The 10,373-nt window shown below is 38.9% G+C and overlaps 1 pseudogene; it reads right to left on the minus strand.

Moving 5' to 3' along the window:
- Positions 1-501: 501 nt before the first annotated feature.
- LOC122145866 lies at positions 502-3,924 on the minus strand (annotated as a pseudogene).
- Positions 3,925-10,373: the final 6,449 nt, after the last annotated feature.

The following is a 10,373-nucleotide window of genomic DNA, read 5'->3' on the forward strand; positions in this document are numbered from 1 at the left end:
ATGGTAAAGTATTTCTGGATGTTTATCATATGTAGCCCACCATAAGAAACTGTGGAGGATTCACCATCAGTGCGCCAGAGCACAGAATAATAACTGATGGCTGGATCGCATAATTCCTCATCATACTTTTTCACCTCACGCGCCATTGAGTATAAATCCAATTTCACTTATCTCTCCCAGAAGCTGTAAGGTGAGGTTCAAATAAAAAGACAAATAATTTTAATTATATTACTATATTATTAATAATATAATATATGTACATAATAAAACATGAAGCTGAATATTAAAATATATTATTTTTGTTTTGCTTTTTCATTCATTTAGACAAGATAATAATGTAAGCAATAAAAACATATAATGTACATATGTAGTTTCATAAAAAAATAACTATTATTGATTATTTAATTAATTAAAAACATTTGTTACTTCAAATAATGTATTTGCAAATAATATTCAACTATCACTTACCATATATGGCTTGGGCCATTGTATTTTTCTGCATCATTGATTGTCACACTGCAGAACTTATGTAATGCATTAGCTATCGTATATATGGCAGCATAGATGCCCAAAGGAGAATGAGGGATTCTCGTTCTAATCCTCCTCTGCAGTCAGTAATGATCAGTAATTCCCAAACTTGATTATATGTCTTACTTTTGACTTCAACCCTCAGCAACATCATATCCAACATCATTGTTGCTCTAGCTTTAGAGACAAATTCACTAAATCCGGGACTGACAACCGTCTGTCAGTAATTCCAAGACGGGGGCCCATTTTCTCAATTCCTGCCTCTCTTGGAATCTGTTGATTCAGAGCCCATGCATGACTTGCAATCCCTACTTTGCCTTGGCTGTTGTTCGCTATGGCGTGCTTTGATAATTGGTTGCTTGCATATGGTGTCCACAGGCGAAAACAAACACTGACCGTGAGGGTGAGGCCTAATCAATTTTTTTAACCCCGTGAGAACTGTATTTGCATTTTAGACTTAGCCCCGCCTTGATAGGCCAAACAATACCAGTATTTTTTTCCAAACTCATTAAACAGCGTTTCGTTCCATCTGACCTGTAATCATCTTTGCTACCAAGAAGGCAACCCAGTTCCATCCAACACCACCGTGAATGATTTTGAATACTCAATCTCTATCATGTCGTTGTTGCTAGGGACTGGTTCTTACAAAAGAAGAATAATGAGTTTAATGCTTACCGCATAGCTATCAGCTCTCCATAATTCACCTTTGAAAGAGAAGAAAACACTCATATATCAGTAGATGTAAATATATACGTAACTTTGTAGTTTCTGAACAAAACGTTGGAAGTAAAGATGTGTATTTTGTTCTAAACCGTACAAAAGAAAATTTTACCATGGTATTAGGTCCATTGTTTAGCAGTGTGCAATAGTAATCGTCATTGGTGTCTCCAAATGGTCCCTGTTTGCAGCTATCACTTAGGCTGATAAGCTGTTTGGATTTTTATTCTTTAGTTTTTACTGATCATTTCTTTGAGATGAAACGTTAAACGGAATTTTATATTGTTTGTAATTAGAACAATAGTCCCCAAATTTCATTCATATCCCGAAAAACAGTGGGCAGAAGATGGTGGAGTTATTAATCTCCTCAACAGCAACCCTCAATTATTGGCAACATGCCATAGCCAGATGTTGAGGAAATGTGCCTGAAAAACATCAGTGAGGAACGTTAATAGCATGTGAATCGAATATTCAGCTTTAGCAATGAGAAACTTGGGGGGGAAATGCCTGCTTTTGATTTAAAATACTGTGCAATTCAGAAACCCAAGACTGGTAAAAGATCCTTGCTTACCTGCACCACATTCGGTAGTTCTCTGCAGGAACAACAGGGTTGTTTCCTTTTTCAATTTCATGTAAAGGAAAACGGCCACCCAATAAGTAATCTCCCTCCAAGCTGAAGTCTGATGATCTGACTTCACGATTTTGCAAAAGAAACAATTATAACGCCCACAAGCAAAATGTAATGCTACTGAGAAGTCATGGTTTTTATATATGGCGTTGGTCCTTAAAACAGAACTGTGTAGTTGGGCTCGTTTGAGCTACAATGTGCTTTTCTATATCTAACAATACAAGAGAATATATCTATATATATCCAAATCTTCTTAATTTACAAATCAAACTTAATACACCCTCCCTGGAGCTGAAAACCATGTTGAAACAAGGACTTCAATTGACAAGGAAAACAGCAACACTATCACTGGTGGCATATACTATTAAATTTTTAAATCTGGGGGGGTTTACGATACCCCATACCTTTCACAATGTTTTGTACATATCTGACATTAATCTAGATTTGGCAACCCACAAGTGTCAATCATTAAACTACCACTTCTAAGAAATTAATCAGGACTGTGCACCAACTATGCTCTAAGTTATTGTGCATAAGGAACTGGAATGATGGTTTTTGGTGTACCAAACCTTTGGGCTGAATTTGTTCAATAAAAATTTAAGTGCATTTATTACCCAGACCCTGTATGTGTCACAACCGACAGAGAACAACTGGGAGCAGACAGGTAAGCTTAAGGATATTTATTGAGATTCCTCAAACAACAGTATAATTGGTAAGTAATACAAACCCTATTCCCAAAAGTTGGGACACTGTACACATTGTCCATAAAACAGAATGCAATGATTGTGGCCGTTTCTAATTTCAAATTTTTATTCAGAATACAACATAGATGAAACATATCAACATCCATGTAAACTGAGAAAATGGTAATAATTTTAAGGGAAAAAATAAGTTGGATTTTAAATTTCATGCAGCAACACATCTACAAAAAGTTGGTACATAGGCCATGTTTACCCACTGGGGTGTGGGCATCCGCCTCCTTCTTTTTATAACAGTCTGCAAACATCGGGGACTTGAGGAGACAAGTGCTCAATTTTAGGACTAGGGAATGTTTGTCCCATTCTTGTCATACAGGCTTCTAGTTGCTCCCAATCTGTCCTTAGGTCTTCTTTGTCGCATCTTCCGCTTTACGATGCGCCAAATGTTTTGCTATGGGTGAAGATTTGGACTGGCGTCTGGCCAGTTTCAGTACCCTGATCCTTCGTTCTACGCAGGCCATGATTTGTAATTGATGCAGTATGTGGTTCTGGCATTGTCAGGTTGGAAATTGCAAGGTAATCCCTGAAAGAGACGACGGTCGGATGGAGCATATGTTGTTCTCGAACTTTGGATATACCTTTCAGCATTGATGGTGCCTTTCCAGATGAGTAATGCTCGCCCATGCCACACGCATCATCATTCACCCCCATACCATCAGATATGCAGGTTTCTGAACTGAGCACTGATAACACGTGTTGTCCTTGTCCTCTTTAGTCTGGATGACATGGCGTCCCAGTTTTTCCAAAAAAGAACTTCACATTTTGATTCGTCGGCCCACAGAACAGTTTTTCACTTTGGGCCACAGTCCATTTTAAATAGCTTGGCCAGAGAAAATGCCCCTGCGCTTCTGGATCATGCTTAGATATGGGCTTCTTTTTTTGACCTATAGAGTTTTAGCCGGGCAACGGCGAATTGCACGGTGGATTGTGTTCACCGAAAATGTTTTTTCTGGAGTATTCCTTGAGCCATGTTGTGAATTTTCCATTACAGTAGATCCTGTATGTGATGCAGTGCCGTCTAAGGGCCCGAATATCACGGCATCCAGTATGGTTTTCTGGCCTTGACCCTTACGCACAGAGATTGGTTCCAGATTCTCTGAATCTTTGGATGATTATGATGCACTGTAGATGATGATACTTTCGAACTCCTTTGCAATTTTTCTCTGAGAACTCCTTTCTGATAGTGCCTCCACTATTTTCGCTGGCAGCATTAGGGGAATTGTGATCCTCTGCCAAATCTTGCCTTCTGAGAGACATTGCCACTCTGATGAGGCGCTTTTTACTACCAATCATGTTGCCACCTCGCGTGATCAGATCACAGAGAACAGAACAACAAACACCCCGTGCATTCCATTTTAAATAAATTCTTGGGGACTTTAATAAAGCCAATCTCTCCCGTGAACTGCCAAAGTACAGACAGCATGTTAACAATGTCCCACCGAGACAGTAATATATTGGATCACCTGTTACACCACAACAAAGGAATGCATAATCGCTCTGTTTTCCACGAGCAGGCTCTGGGACTGTCTGATCACTGTCTGGTCATCTTATACCGACCTACAGGCAGAAAACTAAAATCAGCTAAACCTGTATTAAGGACTGTAAAAGATGGACTAATGAAGCAGAGCAGGATTTCCAACCTTGCTTTGACCTCACTGATTGGTAGTGTTTTTGAAGCTTGCTGCCACCGATCTGACGAACTCACAGAGACTGTAACATCTTATATCAGTTTTCTGTAAGGGATATGTGTATTCCTACCAGCAGGGACTCACTAAATTACAACAAATGACAACCGTGGTTCACTGCAAAAACTCAGACAGCTACCCGTCAGGCCAAAGAAGATACTTACAGGAAGGTGGACAATGTCCTGTATAAACAGGCTAAATACACACTGTTAAAGGAGATCAAAGTGGCAAAGAGGAATTATTCCGGAAAAATAAGGACTCAGTTCACTTCCAACGACTCCGCAACAGTGTGGAAAAGTCTGAAGGAGATCACCAATTACAAGACACCATCCCCCCAGCACTGTGGAGAATCACGACTGGCCAACAATCTGAACGAGTTTACTGCAGGTTTGAAAGAAGAACACCCACCATCATCACCTGCCCTCAACGCTTCTTCTCCAAACAACCATTCACACCATTCACAACTCCTGCAACCCAACCCTGAAACCCTCTCCAAACAACCGTTCACACCATCCACTCCTGCAACCCCACCTCTCCCCACACAGCCTTCAGTACAGATAAGCGAGGATGCGGTGCGCCAGAGTCTTCCGGAAGCAGAAACGAAAAAAAAAAGCACCAGGCCCATATTGTGTTTACACACCGGCTTGTCTGAAATCCTGTCCTAGACCAGCTGGCCCCCATCTTCACACAGATCTTCACAGGATTCACTGGAGCTGTGTGAAGTCCCTTCATGCTTCAGAATGCTCCACAATCATCCCATATCCCCAAAGAAATCCACAAATTACAGGACTAAATGACTACAGGCCTGTGGCTCTTAACGTCGGATGGTCATGAAGTCATTTGAAAAACTGGTGCTGGCCCCCCTGAAGGACATCACTGAAACCTTACTGGATCCTCTTCAGTTTGCCTACAGAGCAAACAGGTCTGTGGACGATGCAGTAAAACATTGGACTGCATTATGTTCTGCAACACCTAGAAAGACCGGGGACTTATGTGAGGATCCTGTTTGTGGACTTCAGCTTGGCCTTTAACACGATTATCCCAAACCTTCTCCTGCCCAAACTAACTCAGCTCTCCATGCCCACCTCCGTCTGTCAGTGTATCAACAGCTTCCCTGACAGACAGGCAGCAGCTAGTGAGGCTGGGGAAATACACATCCAGCACCCGTACAATCACACCGGAGCTCCCCAGGGCTGCGTTCTCTCCCCCACTGCTCTTCCTCTCCCTGTACGCTAACAATTGAACATCTAAGGACCCCTCTGTCAAGCTCCTGAAGTTTGCAGATGACACCACACTCATCGGCCTCATTCAGGACGGTGACAAGTCTGCTTAGAGACAGGAGGTTAAAGAGCTGGCTGTCTGGTGCACTCTCAACAACCTGGAGCTTAACACGCTCAAAACAGTGGAGATGATCGTGGACTTCAGGAGAAACCCCCTGCACTCCCCCCACTCACCATCATGAACAGCACTATGACTGCAGTGGAGTCATTCAGGTTCCTGGGAACCACCATCTCTCAGGACCTGAAGTTGGACATTTACATTGACTCCTTTTTGAAAAAGGCCCAGCAGAGGTTGTACTTCCTTCGCCAGCTGAGGAAGTTCAAACCTACCACAAGAGTCTGCAGAAACAGTTTCTACTCCACCATCATTGAATCCATCCTCTGCACTTCAGTAACTGTCTGGTTCAGCTCAGCTTCTAAATCTGACCTCAGAAGACTACAGAGGGTAGTCCGGACTGCTGAGAGAATCATCGGTACAACGCTCAGTTCTATTCAAGAACTGTACTTATCCAGAGTGAGCAAAACGGGCTGGCAAAATCACTCTGGACCCCTCACATCCAGCACACTCCCTCTTTGAACTGTTGCCATCTGGTCGATGCTACAGAGCACTGAGCACCAGAATGACCAGACACAGGAACAGTTTCTTCCCTCACGCAATCCATCTAATGAACACTTGATAATAACTGTGGAACACACTACACTATTTATATTTAATATACATACACTTATTTATCTAACACACATACTTAGTTTACCTTAATTTTTTTGCACATAATATACCTGTACATACGCAACTGCTTATTGTAATATACCTGCCATACAATTGTCAATTTGTATATTTTCATTCCTTACCTACTTATTTGTATTTTTTTTTTTTATTCTTTATTATGTTTTTTGTTCTGTCGCTGTCATTCTGTTGCACTGCGGAGCTTCTGTCACAAAAAAAAGAAATTCCTCGTATGTGTGAACATACCTGGCAATAAAGCTCATTCTGATTCTGATTCTGATTCTAATATGTTTGGAAATGGTGCTCATTCTGTTTCTTATTTTTACATTTAACTTTTCCGGCCTCTTATTGCTACCTGTCCCAACTTTTTTGGAATGTGTAGCTCTCATGAAATCCAAAATGAGCCAATATTTGGCATGACATTTCAAATTGTCTCACTTTCAACATTTGATATCTTATCTATATTCTATTGTGAATAAAATATAAGTTTATGAGATGTGTAAATTATTCCATTCCATTTTTTTACTCACAATTTGTACAGTGTCCGAATTCTTTTGGAATCGGGTTTGTAGTTTTGTACAGTGTCCGAACTTTTTTGGAATCTTGGCTGAATGTCTGATGCATATGGCACACAAAATTGGAAACACTCCGGGAGTTTCAAAGTCGTCACTGAATTGGTTGAATTCTACAGGAGTTCTGATAGATGTGTGGGTTGCGTTCTTTAACGTTCCACCTGGGAACAAATATGCCATGATGCCAAACCCCTTCAAGGTTAGAAGAAAGCGGTTGGTATTTACAACTGTGATAATAAGTGCTTATTATGATCAGCTAAACGCTGGATTTTCAAAAGTGAAATATTTAAAGCTCACTCCACAGAATCTTTAAAATACTCCAAGAGTTTTACACATGGTCTGTTTTATTGTGGGGACCATTTCCACGCCCCCTAAACATGATGCACAAACTGAAATGTAATCGGTTGCTTTGTCTTTATCTGTCAGTCACATGACCTCTTGGGCGGTCCTTGCCATTCAAAGCGGTCAAGGTTCCCAGACCTTCTTCCTTCAGTCTGAGGGTCTGGCTACGCGATACTAGGTAAGTAGTGTCACCGTAGTGATCTCTGTGGACTTAGCTTGGCAGTAACATGCGGTGAATCTCTTTTACAGGTTTCCAGGAGGAGACATGCATGGAACAGAGGACGAAGACAAAGGAAAGACATCACACAAGTAGTAAGTATACTACACCGCCTGTCATAATTTGATTGATGACTTTGACCTTTTGACCCTGACCCTCCCCCACCCTGACCACACACGTGGCTTTGACCTTTAACCTTTTAATGGTCACAGCTGTTGTTATGACATGTTCTATGACATCTGTTTGTAATAAATCATGCTTATATGTCATCAGCCATGAATGATCGGCAGCTGTGATATGACAGTTTTGTAATATATCATGTCATTAGGAATTAACCTTATGACAAGTATACTACACCGCCTGTCATAATTTGATTGATGACTTTGACCTTTTGACCCTGTTCCTCCCCCACCCACATGGCTTTGACATTTTGACCTTTTAACGGTCACTGCTGTTGTTACGACATGTGATATGACATCTGTTTGTAATAAATCATGCTTATATGTCATCAGCCATGAAATTACTCAATATTTACAACACCCGTTAATGATCGGCAGCTGTGATATGACATCTGTTTTGTAATATATCATGTCATTAGAGATTAACCTTATGACAAGTGTTACAGTCACCTGTTTGTAATATAGACACCGGACCTTCGGTATGTGACATCCGTTTGGTTATATCATCTGTTACGGAAGACAAATGTTGTCTGTGCGTGACCATCCAGCAACCGGTGTCCTCGCGGTGAAAGACAAATCTTGTCTGTGCGTGACCATCCTTTGACAGGTGGACTTAGGATGAAAGATTTTATGGTTTGTCACTTGGGGCGGGGTTTCCCCATCAGCGGCGGCATCGGATTGCATTCACTTAGAACAATAGGTGCCCCGTATGACCGGTTGCATTCCAAGGCAGGGAATTTTTTGTTCCCTCTCTCTCACTCTATGATGAAGTGAGAAAGATATTTGTTTTAAGGTCAATAATAAATAAACAATTTTAAACATTTTGTGAGAACAGATCACACATATAATCTGATGGTTGTATAAAAGAATTTAAATAAAATACATAATGTTGTATATTGATTTGAAAATAAAGAAATAAAAACATTTCGGTTGATAAATAAATATAAATAATTAAATAAAAATAAGAAACTTTGAGTTTAATGAAAAAATGTCTTACATTTTTCAGGGGTTGGTATGGATATTAGGTCTTACACAATGGCAGTTAATAGTTTAAGCTGAATTCAGAGTGCAGAGAGTTTCACCTCCTCTGTGAAATGAGAGGTGGGAGGGGGAGCAGACAGGCAGACTGAGAGGAGATCCCTGAGTTTTTACATGTTTTACTTTTGGAAAACTTTACTCTCTCTCTCTCATTCACACACACACACACACGCACACACACACGCACACACACACAAACACACACACACACACACACACAGACTATACCAGACTATAGGAACAAGGGCTCTCTCTCTCTCTCGCTCTCTCTCTCTCTCTTACGCACGTGTTCACATTCAGTCATCCCTAAGTCTTATCTTCTGCTTTTAAATGAAAATAAATTAATTATGCAATCACACACAATATAAAACAAAACATTTACAGTAGTTTTAGTCATCACTAAAAATATATAAAAATGTTGTACATTTTACCAGGATCAGGAAAAAAATATATAATTTAACAGGCCGAACGATATGGGCTACTGGGGACCCGGACATGTCATTGACATGTTTTATGCAGACTACCCATAGGCACAATTCACTTCAATTCAAATTAATTGTCGCAACACATTTTCTACATTATATTTAGAATCTTTTATATTCATATTTACATTATATTAATTATTTTTATACAGTATCATCCCCTAAACCTACCATCACAGTAAACATTCTAAAGATCATATAGTTTAATTGATCTTTTTCAAAAGCTGTATAATTATTTATTTTTTACTGTACACCTACCACCACACAATAAAATTCTGCATGCACTTACATTTTTAATTACATTTTGTTTTTAAGCAACCTGAATTATGACTACTCAAGAAGTTTCATCATAAACCACATTTACCTTATTATATCAGTGTAATATCCATGCCACTATACAAATTTGTGTTCTGATAAATCATATAAACAAGCACACACATACATAAACATTTTGAGCTAAAGAGAGACGTATCTCTATTTTAAATAATATGAAAATAAATAAATAAATAAAAATATATAATTATATATGACAGCATGTTACTATCATGCTACTAAAGAAAAACATTCATTTTAAACAAGTATTCACCATTTAAGTTTATTGAACTTATAAAACACATCATAGTAACAAACATGTTACTAAACCAAAGCAAATCATTTATCATATATTTTAATCATGTATTCAACATTTACTTATGTTTATTGAGCTTATAAAACACATTTTAAACACATTTTAAACAAAAACTACTCATAAACGCTGCTTTCTCAAAATCACAGACATTTACATTCATGCTGCTCACATATTTTTGTAGCCCCGTTCATGCCGAATACGGCATATTCAGACTTTAGCCATTAATACCTTTTAAGAAACTGAAAAAAAAAAAACACACTAATGTCAGGGCATGCCAAAATATCTACAGGGCCCCAAAACCCACTCAGACTCCAGGGGTTAAAGAATATGGAAATAAATAATTATATATGACATCATGTTACTATCATGCTACTAAAGCAATTCATTCATTTTTAAAAAAGTATTCAACATTTAAGTTGATCGAACTTATAAAACACACCATTCTCTTCTTTTAAAAAAGATGGTAATACATAAAATGTGATTATATATAACACTATATAAAATAAACATTTCTGACGATAAATATAAAAAAAAATCATGCCTTACATTTTTTTAGACTACTAAGAGATAGACAGAGTTACAAAAATTATGT

Source organism: Cyprinus carpio, chromosome A8, assembly GCF_018340385.1.
Source record: "Cyprinus carpio isolate SPL01 chromosome A8, ASM1834038v1, whole genome shotgun sequence".
Lineage (NCBI taxonomy): Eukaryota > Metazoa > Chordata > Actinopteri > Cypriniformes > Cyprinidae > Cyprinus > Cyprinus carpio.